Here is an 11,091-nt window from a genome sequence, read left to right as displayed (position 1 = left end):
CATCTGTCTGTCCATCTACTCAATGGAATGATATGCAACCATTTAAAATGATGCTTGTGGGTTTTTGGCTGCCATGGAAACATAATAATCATGGTAATAGTGTTTCAAGTGGGCCAGTCACAGGACAACGGCAGAGCGATGCCCACATGAGAGATGAGAAAGTGGCAGCCCAGGAAGGTGGAGAGCCAGAACTTACTAGCTCACGTGGCGCTTGAGGTCTCGAACCCCAACTGCTTCCTCCCATCTGCCACTCCACCTCTCACCATGACCACAGAGATGGAAAAATCAAGGACACAAAACTGCATGTCCCTCCTGATCCACTTTCACAGGGGAAGGTGTCTGCTACACACAGAAGAGAGTCTAGAAAGGAAAACATCTGTAAATGGGAGCCTCTGGGTGATGGGGTTAGGGGGAGTTCTCTTTTACCTATTTTGGATTTTCTAAGGAAAAGGCAACCCACTCCAGTATTCTTGCCTGGAGAATCCCAGGGACAGAGGAGCCTGGCGGGGTACAGTTCGTAGGATCACAAGGAGTTGGACATGACTGAAGTGACTTAGCACACACACACACACACAGACACAAATTCTTTACAACAATTTCTATATTACTTTTATTATAAAAATAGTGAGAAAAGAGAGGCAGGGGAGAGGGAGGTGTCTGGTTGGTTGCTGGGATCCTGGCCACCCTTCTCCTGGGGTGGAGGAGCCATAGATATGACCTCGTCTAGCTCTTGGCTATTTCTTGCCTCGTGGGAGGGAGGTGCGGGGAGGGTTTTGTGCCTCCAAAGAGAGAAAGAAACAGTGACCCCTGTGTCCTCTGACTCTGGTCACAGAATCCTGGGGTAGGAGTCCTTCTTGGAGAAAAACTAGGGACATTTCTCCCTCAAGGCCTTCTTAGAACAAAGCATAAAGGCTGGAAAGAGGCCTGAGGATTATTTGGGGCATTGGTTTTTCATCTTTTTTTTTTTTTCCTGGTGGCAGAACACTTCAAGCAAGTCTTACTCATGATGCAGGGCAAGGAAGTGATTATCTTGCCCTCAAGGACCAAGTTTCTTTTAGAGAAGAGACTTTTGGAAAAATCCCTTGAGAGACTCCCTGGATGAGTGTGAAGTTCTAAGGGTATGAGCTAAAAGGAGACAGTAAAGCGAAAAGGACTTTTCTCTATAAGAATGAATATGAATTTTGGCATGGAGCAGGGAGGAAGGAGGAGAGCAGGAGGAGCAGGGAGCAGAGAGGATTTGGGAACCAAAGCAGTTGGGACCAAAATACTTTGATTTCTGCTTCCCTGATTGAACCTTAACTGATGTGGGGATGAGAGAATGTTTAACTTTGACCTTTGTATTCACCTCTGGGTTGCTGAACAGACAAATGCTTATTAATTCAGTGTCATTTATGGAATCTGTGGAATTGTGAGTCATCAATGATTGAGTGATCATGGAGATTATCATTATATCTAGTTTGCATAACAACTGGGTAATAATATGAGAATATATATCTTTTTTATGTATTCAGTTCAGTTCAGTCACTCAGTTGTATCCGACTCTTTGTGACCCTATGGACTGCAGCACGCCAGACTTCCCTGCCCATCACCAAGCCCTGGAGCTTACTCAAACTCATGTCCATTGAGTTGGTGATGCCATCCAACCATCTCATCCTCTGTCATCCTCTTCTCCCACCTTCAATCTTTCTCAGCATCAGAGTCTTTACCAATGAGTCAGTTCTTTGCATCAGGTGGCCAAAGTATTGGAGTTTCAGCTTCAGCTTCAGTCCTTCCATTGAATATTCAGGACTGATTTCCTTTCCTGGACTGGTTGGATCTCCTTGTAAGAGTCCAAGGGACTCTCAAGAGTCTCCTCCAACACCACAGTTCAAAAGTGTCAGTTCTTTGGTGCTCAGCTTTCTTTATAGTCCAACTCTCACATCCATACATGACTACTGGAAAAACCATAGCTTTGACTAGACAGACCTTTGTAGGCAAAGTAATGTCTCTGCTTTTTTAATATGCTATCTAGGTTGGTCATAGCTTTTCTTCTAAGGAACAAGGGTCTTTTAATTTCATGGCTGTAGTTACCATCTGCAGTAATTTTTGGAGCTTTCCAAAATAAATTCTCTCACTGTTTTCATTGATTCCCCATCTATTTGCCATGAAGTGATGGGACCGGATGCCATGATCTTAGTTTTCTGAATGTTGGGCTTTTAAGCCAGCTTTTTCACTCTCCTCTTTCACTTTCATCAAGAGGCTCTTTAGTTCTTATTCGCTTTCTGCCATAAGGGTGGTGTCATCTGCGTATCTGAGGTTATTGATATTTCTCCTGGCAATCTTGGTTCCAGCTTGTGCTTCATTCAGCTTGGCATTTCACATGATGTATGCTGCATATAAGTTAAATAAGCAAGGTGACAATATACAGCCTTAATTTACTCCTTTCTTGATTTGGAACCAGTCTGTTGTTCCATGTCCAGTTGTAACTGTTACTTCTTAACCTGCATACAGGTTTCTCAGGAGGCAGATCAGGTGGTCTGGTATTCCCATCTCTTTAAGAATTTTCCACAGTTTATTGTGATCCATACAGTGAAAGGCTTTGGCATAGTCAATAAAGCAGAAGTGGATGTTTTTCTGGAACTCTTTTGCTTTTTTGATGATCCAGCGGATGTTGGCAATTTGATCTCTGGTTCCTCTGCCTTTTCTAAATCCAGCTTGAACATCTGGGAGGTCATGGTTCGCATACTGTTGAAGCCTGGCTTGGATAATTTTGAGCATTACTTTGCTAGCGTCTGAGATGAATGCAATTGTGTAGTAGTTTGAACATTCTTTGGCATTGCCTTTCTTTGGGATTGGAATGAAAACTGACCTTCTCCAATCCTGTGGCCACTGCTGAGTTTTCCAAATTTGCTGGCATAGTGAGCGCAGCACTTTCACAGCACCATCTTTTAGGATTTGAAATGTATTTTCAAATTTGTGTGTATTTGTATATATGTATTATTTGTATGTGTTATTAGTATCTAAACATTCACAATGAAATATAGGTCAACATTCCTTAGATAACTAGTGAGAACCTCCTGTATAGCACAGGGAACTCTACTCAGTGCTCTGTGGTGACCTAAATGGGAAGGAAATCTTAAAAAGAGGAGATATATGTGTGCTTATAACTGGTTCACTTGGCTGTACAGCACTAACTAACACAACAGTATAAAGCAACTTTAATAAAAAGTTTAAAATCTATATATAGGTAAGCATTCTTGGAGTAGATAAAGTCTGATCTTTTTGTTTACTTGTATTTAGAAATTTTATCAATTGTTGAAGTATAAATTATTGCAGGAGTACTGTAATAATTAATTTTGATTATGAAAGTTGTTTTTGTTTGCTAAGTCATCTTAACATATTTTCAGCTGACAAATAGGGAGATAGAGTAACAGTCAATACAAATATTGAGAGTATCAGCTAGATAACTTTAGGAAGAATATTATTTCCTTTCCAAGCCAACCAGTCTTTATAAAATTTAAATATTAATACAGAACAGAATAATAGAAATTAGATTATATCACAATTATAATATTTTAGAGTTGTTATTGTAACTACATGCATAACATTAAACAAAATAAAGTAATAACTGCATCCAATTTTTAGTCCTTTAATTCTGTCTAGGAAATCTATTTAGGTCATGAGAATTTGAAGAAAATATTTGGAAATTTTCCCATATCCTGGGAGGATGAATAAATAGAATGTCACCTCTGTTACCTCGAAATAGAAGGAAAAATCCAAAAGTATGTGCTATGTTCATGATGAATCTGACTCACATGTAATTCAGAATATATATATAAAAAAAGAAAGTGTTGGAGAAAGATGAGGCAAGCCCCCAGGATCTCACTTCTCCCATGACCTCAGTGAAGAGGGAGTGTTTATTTAATATCACAAATGTGAGCTTGGTGTCCACAGGGCCACCTGACCTCTGGCAGTTCTGAGGAATCACTATTCCTGCCCTAAGACATCGAATGCTCAGCATGTGAGTGCTAAAAATGTACATTATACAATTATAATAATAATGAAATCTCAAAAGATGCCAGAATTGTCCTTTGGTCTTAGAAGGAAGTTCCATGATGGTGTCATTTGGCCTCACTGAGGACTAAACGGTAATTTTGACAAAGCCGTTTGGCCGCAGTGTGCTTGCCTTGCACCAAGCGTGCAGTTGGTCATCGCTGGTGTGCCCGTCTGCATCCCCACTGGACTGGGACACGCATGAGGCAGAGGCTGTGTTACCACTTCTCTGCTTCATCTCAACAGTGCAGCTTCTGGCATGTGTAAGTCCTCTGTCAATTCTTGGTGAATGAACAGAGTACAGCAGGAGGCATCATCACTGTTATTACCTAGTGGGCAGCTGTGAGGCAGCTGCTGGGAAGTCAGGGCCCGCACTGAGGGTGCTCACCGCCCCCACCCCCACAACTTATCAATCAGAATGCTTTTAGTTCCAGGTTGTGAGGAGTAGAAAAATCAATGTGAAATGGCTTAAGTAATATAGAGAATTAGGGGAATTTCTTGACTCACGTGTCTGCAGAGTCCACGGTCTTCGGGGCCATGTGCTTCCCCAGTCCCTGAGGTTTATGGTGCCGTCACCCACAGCCTGCCTTTGTCTCAGCCTTTGGGGCTGGGACCATTCATATCCTCCGCCTTGGGACTCGCCGGAGAGAAGGGCGGGGGCGGGTGGGGGGGATTGCACTTTGATTGGGCCGATTGGGTCACATGCCCATCTTTCCGCCAATCACTGAGGCTAGAGAGGCTCTGATTCTGCTGATTGGTTTAGGCAAATAGGGTCACCAAACAGGCTCTCGGTGACCCACTGGGCAGGGGTGGAGTGGGGTCTAGGATGTGCTGAGTTGGATGTATGTTTCCTATTTCTTCTAACAAACCATCACAAACTTAGTGGTTTAAAAGAATACACAATTTACTATTTCATGGTTTCCGTGGCTCATGAGTCTGAGAGTAGGTTAACTGGGGCTCTCGGGTCTCACCAGGCTGAGCTGTGACCCCTCAGAGACCTCTTCCAAGCGTATTGGTGGTTGGCAGAATTTGTTTCCTTGAGCCACAGAGGTCCCTGTGTCCTTGCTGGTAGTGGCTGGGGACTGCTCTCAACTCTTAGCCCTCAGGTCCTTGTCACCTGGCTGCCTCCTCTCTCTGAGTAAAAAGCATAGCTGTTTACTTCACCCAGGCCAGTGAGATACGCCTCTCTGACTTCTATCTCTGAACCTGTAAAAAGAGCTCCCCTGTGATTAACCAGAGTCACAACCTATTAGGGACCTTGATTCTATCAGTAACATCTCTTCAGCTTTGCCATATCAAGTAACCTAATGAGGAGAGAGACACTCCAGTGTATTCACAGATTTCTGTCCATACGCAAGGGGAGGGGATTATACACAGTGTGTACATCAGGGAGCGGGAATTCTGGGGACCATCTTAGACTCTGCCTGCCAGTTGGGTGAGCATCATCACGTTCCCCAGATTCCACTTCGGGTCTTGTCCAGATATCCCAACCCCAGTCCCAGCTGTGGCCACTGGGACAGCAGTCTCCAGAGAGAGATGTCTTTCTCCTTTCTGCCTCTGCAGGGTGCAGACCTCTGTCCTGGATGAAGTATCAGAGCCCCTCAGAGTGAGTGAGCAGCTGGATGTCAGAGTCCGGTGCTGGCCAGGACTGCCAGAGGCCTGGACCAAACATTTTCCAGACAAACATGTGAAGTCTTTATTTACCAGATGACTTTTTTTGGGTGCTTACTAGCTCCCTGGTGGCTCAGTTGGTAACGAATCTGCCTGCGATGCACGTAGACCCAGATTTGACCCCTGGGTTGGAAAGATCCTCTGGAGAAGGAAATGGCTACCCACTCCAGTATTCTTGCCCGGAGAATCCCATGGAGAGAGGAGCCTGGTGGGGCTACAGTCCATGGGGTTGCAAAAGAGTCAGACAGGACTGAGCGAACGAACCATCACCGTCAGATACCAATTATTGCACTATGTATCTTTTCTTTATTATCTAATTGAATCATCCCAACAACCCATGAGACTGCCATTAGTGGAATTTCCATTTTATTCCTATTTTAAAAAGAAAACAGGGCTCAGACAGGCTGGCGTTTGCCCCAGGTAGTATGGCCAGCAGGTGGCAGAGCTGGGACTTGAGCACAAGGTCCTGCAGACCACGTAGCACACGTACTTCACCACTCAGGTAAAGGCCTGCCCCCAGAAGGTTCCAGACCATGCAACCTAGCCCCACATTTTGCTGATGGAGGAAGGGTGGGCATAAGTTCAAGGTCGGGGCATTACTGGGTTTAATTTCACATCTGAGCCTGGGGCTTGCAGACCAAATCCAAATGAGGGGACAATATCTGGTTTGTTCCTTTTCCATGCCTGGGAGCGCCACGTCTGGGATCTGTTGGAATAGATCTTGCAGGCTGTAGAGTACCTTCCACAAGGGAGATCCTCCCAGAAAAACAGTCCTTTCAACGCCAGCTGGAGAGGAAAATGCTGGTAGCTTTTTAATTTACCTTGTGAAATGACTGCTGCTGGGCGTGAGTGACGGCCATCAGATCGCAGGCGAGAGCCAGGCACTTTGGCGCCGGGTCCCTTCTCAGGAGGACATGGGGGTGAGGGAGGGGGTCTGAGAACATGGCTGGACGTTCCCTGCTGAAACAATACTGCAAAGCTCTGAGCATACTCAGGGGCTGGGCTCTTTGCTTCAAGGCATCTTAATTACCGAGAGAGCTGGCAGCAGGGGGAGAGGGCTGAGCGGAGGGCAGCAGAGCTTGGCCAGAGAGAAATGGCCCAGATGTTGCCAGCTGAGCTCTGCGCGGATACGTCCGCAAACACTCCCAGGAGGTGCTGTCCAGTTGAAACAGAATATGACCCATGGATGCAATTTTAAATTTTCTAGTCATTACAGAGGAAATCAGTAAACTCTATTTTGATAATCTATTTTAATTAACTTGATATAGTAAAAATACTTCCGACATATAATCAATATAAAGAAGAAAGTTTTATTATTTTTATTGTACAAAGTCTTGCAAATCCAGTGTGTATTTTATACCTATGGCACATCTTAACTGGGACTCATCACATTTCAAGGGCCCAGTAGCCACGGGCTGTATTGGTTTTGCGCTTAGTACAGCCTCCTCTGCTCTAAGACCTTCTATGGCTCCCTATTGTCCAATCTGTTGGAGCCAGCTTATATTACGGTAATTTGTGTTTCTGCCTGCTAAGAATTTCTCTCTTCAACGCTAAGAGTTTTTATGGGATCTAACAAGGCACTTATTATGCACCTACTGAGTCCTAGTGGGAAGTTCCCTGAGCTGCGTTAATTGTATTTTCTATCAGCTCTCGGCAATTCTTCCTGGGATACAGGAACGCATCAGCCATTGTGTTAAATGCTTTATGTAATTTTCTGATTTAATTCTCAGTACAACCCGTGAGGTAGGTATTTAATCTCCATTTTACAGATGGAGATTGAATCCAGATTTGTTGGTTTCCAAGTTGCTCTTTCAGCTACATTGTGCAGGGCCTGACACCTTATCTGGACTTATCTGTATTAGCTTCGCTGAAGTGAGACTCGGGTTTCTTGGCTCTTTCTTGGGGTGAGCATATGGAAGTGGCAGGATGGACCAGGAATCTATTGGCTTGTGCATCCTCCTCGGTCATTGCGATGCTCTATCAGCTTGGGCCCCAGGAGTGCGGACAGTGGCCTCTGCTGGGGGCAGGGGTGAGCAGAGCCAGTGTTCCTGGCAGCCAGGCAGCAAATTGGAGCAGTGAGCACCCCTCTGCCTCAGGCTGATAACTGGACTCAGCACCACGGGCTTCTCGAGCCACTGCTCTGTGCCTGATGCATTATTCACCCTCGTTCATTGCCAGAGAGTGTGACGCTTAGACTTGGTGCCTTATTGAGAGCGCCATAAAAATAAAATGTCAATTAGGATTAGCGCCCCCCCCCCCCAAAAAAAAGAAGCTAATGTTATTGTACATCCTTTTAGTGACTTCTCTCTAATTAGTCAAATAAATATGCAGTCCTCCCACTCGGGTGTGTGTTTATTTGCTTTAAAAGATTGTAATTACATCCTCCGCTTTGGAAACTTCTGGGAACCGGAAACTCTGTACATGGACTTTGGCTGAGAGGACTGTGAGCCAGTGCTTTGCTGGGATGACTACCGCCAGTGGAAGCTGTGGGATAAGCTTTCAGAAGCAGACCATGCCTTTCCCTGTCCTCACTCGAACACTCTCAGTGGCTCCAAAGGGCTTACTGGCATCAGACCAACTCCACTGTATGCAGAGGAGAGGGAACTGGGCAGGAAGCCTGGAGAGGTGGGTTCTGCAGTACCCCAAGTGGTTCCCTAACCTCTCCACTCTCTGCTTCCTCTTCGAGGGGGCAGTTCTAGTTGCACCAGCCCTGAAGCAATGCTGGTTTCCAGAACCATCACCGGGCTCTCCCCTTCCAATCCTGCAGTTTCTCCTCATCCTGCAAGAAAACATTGAGCTTCAGTTTATATTTAGGTTATATTTATTTCTTCTATTTCTGTATATGTTAGAATATATATGTATGTATATATATATTCTTTACTAGCTTAGCCACCAGGGAACCCCCCTATATATATATATATATACACACACACACACACATATATATATATATATATATGTATTTTGTGACCCTATGAACTGTAGCCCACCAGGTTCCTCTGTCCATGGGATTTTCCAGGCAGGAATACTGGGGTGGGTTGCCATGCTCTCCTCCAGGGGATCTTCCCGATCCAGGGATTGAACACATATCTCCTGTGTCTCCTGCATTGCAGGTGGATTCTTTCCCACTGAGCCACTGGGGAAGCCCCTATATGTATGTATATATGGTTGGTGATGTGTTCTGTCTGTAAAAACTTTTTACTAAAAATTCTGTGTGATTAAAAAAAATAAGTGGAGATAGTTAGTGTGAAGAGGGAGGACACTATAAGTGAAATAAATTGGAATCTGAAGACCTCCTTTAGGATCCTGGTCCTCCCTCTGACTCAATGCATGGCTTTGGGCAGTACTTGACCTTCCTTGTCCTGAAATAATTCTGGTCTGGAGAGTTCATTATAAGGGAGGATCTTCTGAAGGCTGAGTTACATAGTGCATGCTAAACTATTTGATAAGTTGCATCCCCTCTCTAATGAATGGGGTGAATACAATGGGGCAAATCCTTGCACCAGCTGCTCCGCTAGGTTTTATATACATTTTGGTTCAGGAAAAATAACAAAGCTCCAGAAGGTGGGGATTATTATGACCATGAAAGCTCAAGATTATTATGTCAGGGAGGAGGGGGTCTTGGTCAAGGTCACGCAGCTAGTGTGTCTTCCTGTCTGGTTTTGAGTCTAAAACTCATGATCTTCCCATCGTGTCAGACTGTGATTTGATCTTCAGAGCTTGCACAGTATCCTGTAAATCAATTTGACAATTTTCTTCATGTCTCATTGCCAGCCTAGCATAGATTTGCTCATTTAAGATGCCATTGACCTTATCTAATAAAAAGAATCAGGATCCAAGGAGTCTGTTTAATTCATTATTAAAGATCATTTCCTGTTATTATCTTCCCTGTAGCAAAATTAGCTGTTAACTCTCCTGTTAGCATAACCCAGCCAGGATTACTAGGAAATTAAGCAAAAAATCAGTTCAGTGATATGTGAGCTGAGCTCAGGGAATTCCCCATCTTCAGTGCATATTAACATTATGCCTTAGAAGTCGAGGAAATATTCTGTTAAGTGGAAAAGAGTTGCAGAAATTTTACTTTAAAAAGTCAAGTAAGAAGTTACTTTTTTTTTTTTCTCCAAGTAAAATTAATTTTTGTCTCAGGGCAAGAAAAAGTAAATTAAAAATCACACACGCCACCTCCTCGCAGGCCCAGTTTCTTCTGGGTTTCCATCCCAGATGGCTGGAGGTTTAGGTTTCTCTAGCCTAGTTTGGGCCTTGGAGGATGCTGGGCTGCAGGGTTTCTGCTCCGGGAGGCCCTGACTACAACAGTGTGGGGCAACCCGCCCCTCCTTCTCGCTGCCTCCCCTTGCAGGTTTTCCCTTCCTCCTGGGCAGTTGTTTGGGGTGAGGAAGGGAGCAAGGACTGAGGTCCTGGTGCCCCAGGGAGGGCCTGTGTTTCATCATGGTCAGGGGGATGACACAGGGTTGCTGGGACTCTGATCACCGCCTCCCTCCCCACTGGGCAGCCAGTTGCCCATGTAGGCGGGCACAGAAGTGGGGAGCTTTGGACTAAAAGGATGGGGCAATGAGCAGATGCTTCTCAGTAGTGAAAGTCAGTCATGTCCGACTCTTTGACACCCTATTAACTGTAGCTCTCTAGGCTCCTCTGTCCATGGGATTCTCCAGGCAAGAATACTGGAGTGGGTTGCCATTCCCTTCTCCAGGGGATCTTCCTGACCAAGGGTTTGAACCTGGGTCTCCTGCATTATAGGCAGATTCTTTACCATCTGAGCCATTTCGTCCTCCAGGGGATCTTCCTAACCCAGGGACTGAACCCACATTTCCTGTGTCTCCTGCATTAAGAATCTGCAGGCAGATTCTTTACCTGCTGAGCCATCAAGGAAGCTCTTGCTTCTCTGGTAGGAGGAGCCCAAATGCAGGAGAGGCCCAAGCTCACGGTCTGCAGCCCCCTGGGCCCACAGCTGGCTGTGTGTATGGTGGGCGCACGGCAGCCTAATCTGGCCAAGGAGCCACTGGGCTTGGACTAGAGGACATGGGGTGAACTCCTAGCTCTCTAGTCTGATAGCCTTGTGGCCTCAAGCCAGTCTCTGCCTTGAGCACGTTTCTTCACTTGGAAGATATTAATAGGAATTTAATAAGTTCTGGGGTTTTGGTGAGGATTTCAGGTGGCTCCAGCAGCACAGGACTCCCAAGGTCTCAGCACAGCCATAGGTGGCCATGCCTGGCCAGGGACACAGGAAGGGACAGCGCCTGCAGAGCCCCTGCTGTTTGCCGGAAGCTCTACTGGGCTCACGACACGTGAATTAGGGCTCCAGTTCTTGTGATCCAGTAACTCTCAAGAATACTCGAGTTAGAATAATCGGAATGTTGACATAGTCAGGGG

Source organism: Bubalus bubalis, chromosome 18 (assembly GCF_019923935.1).
Source record: "Bubalus bubalis isolate 160015118507 breed Murrah chromosome 18, NDDB_SH_1, whole genome shotgun sequence".
Lineage (NCBI taxonomy): Eukaryota > Metazoa > Chordata > Mammalia > Artiodactyla > Bovidae > Bubalus > Bubalus bubalis.
The sequence above is the reverse complement of the archived record's forward strand: the minus strand, read 5'-3'. Positions refer to the sequence as shown.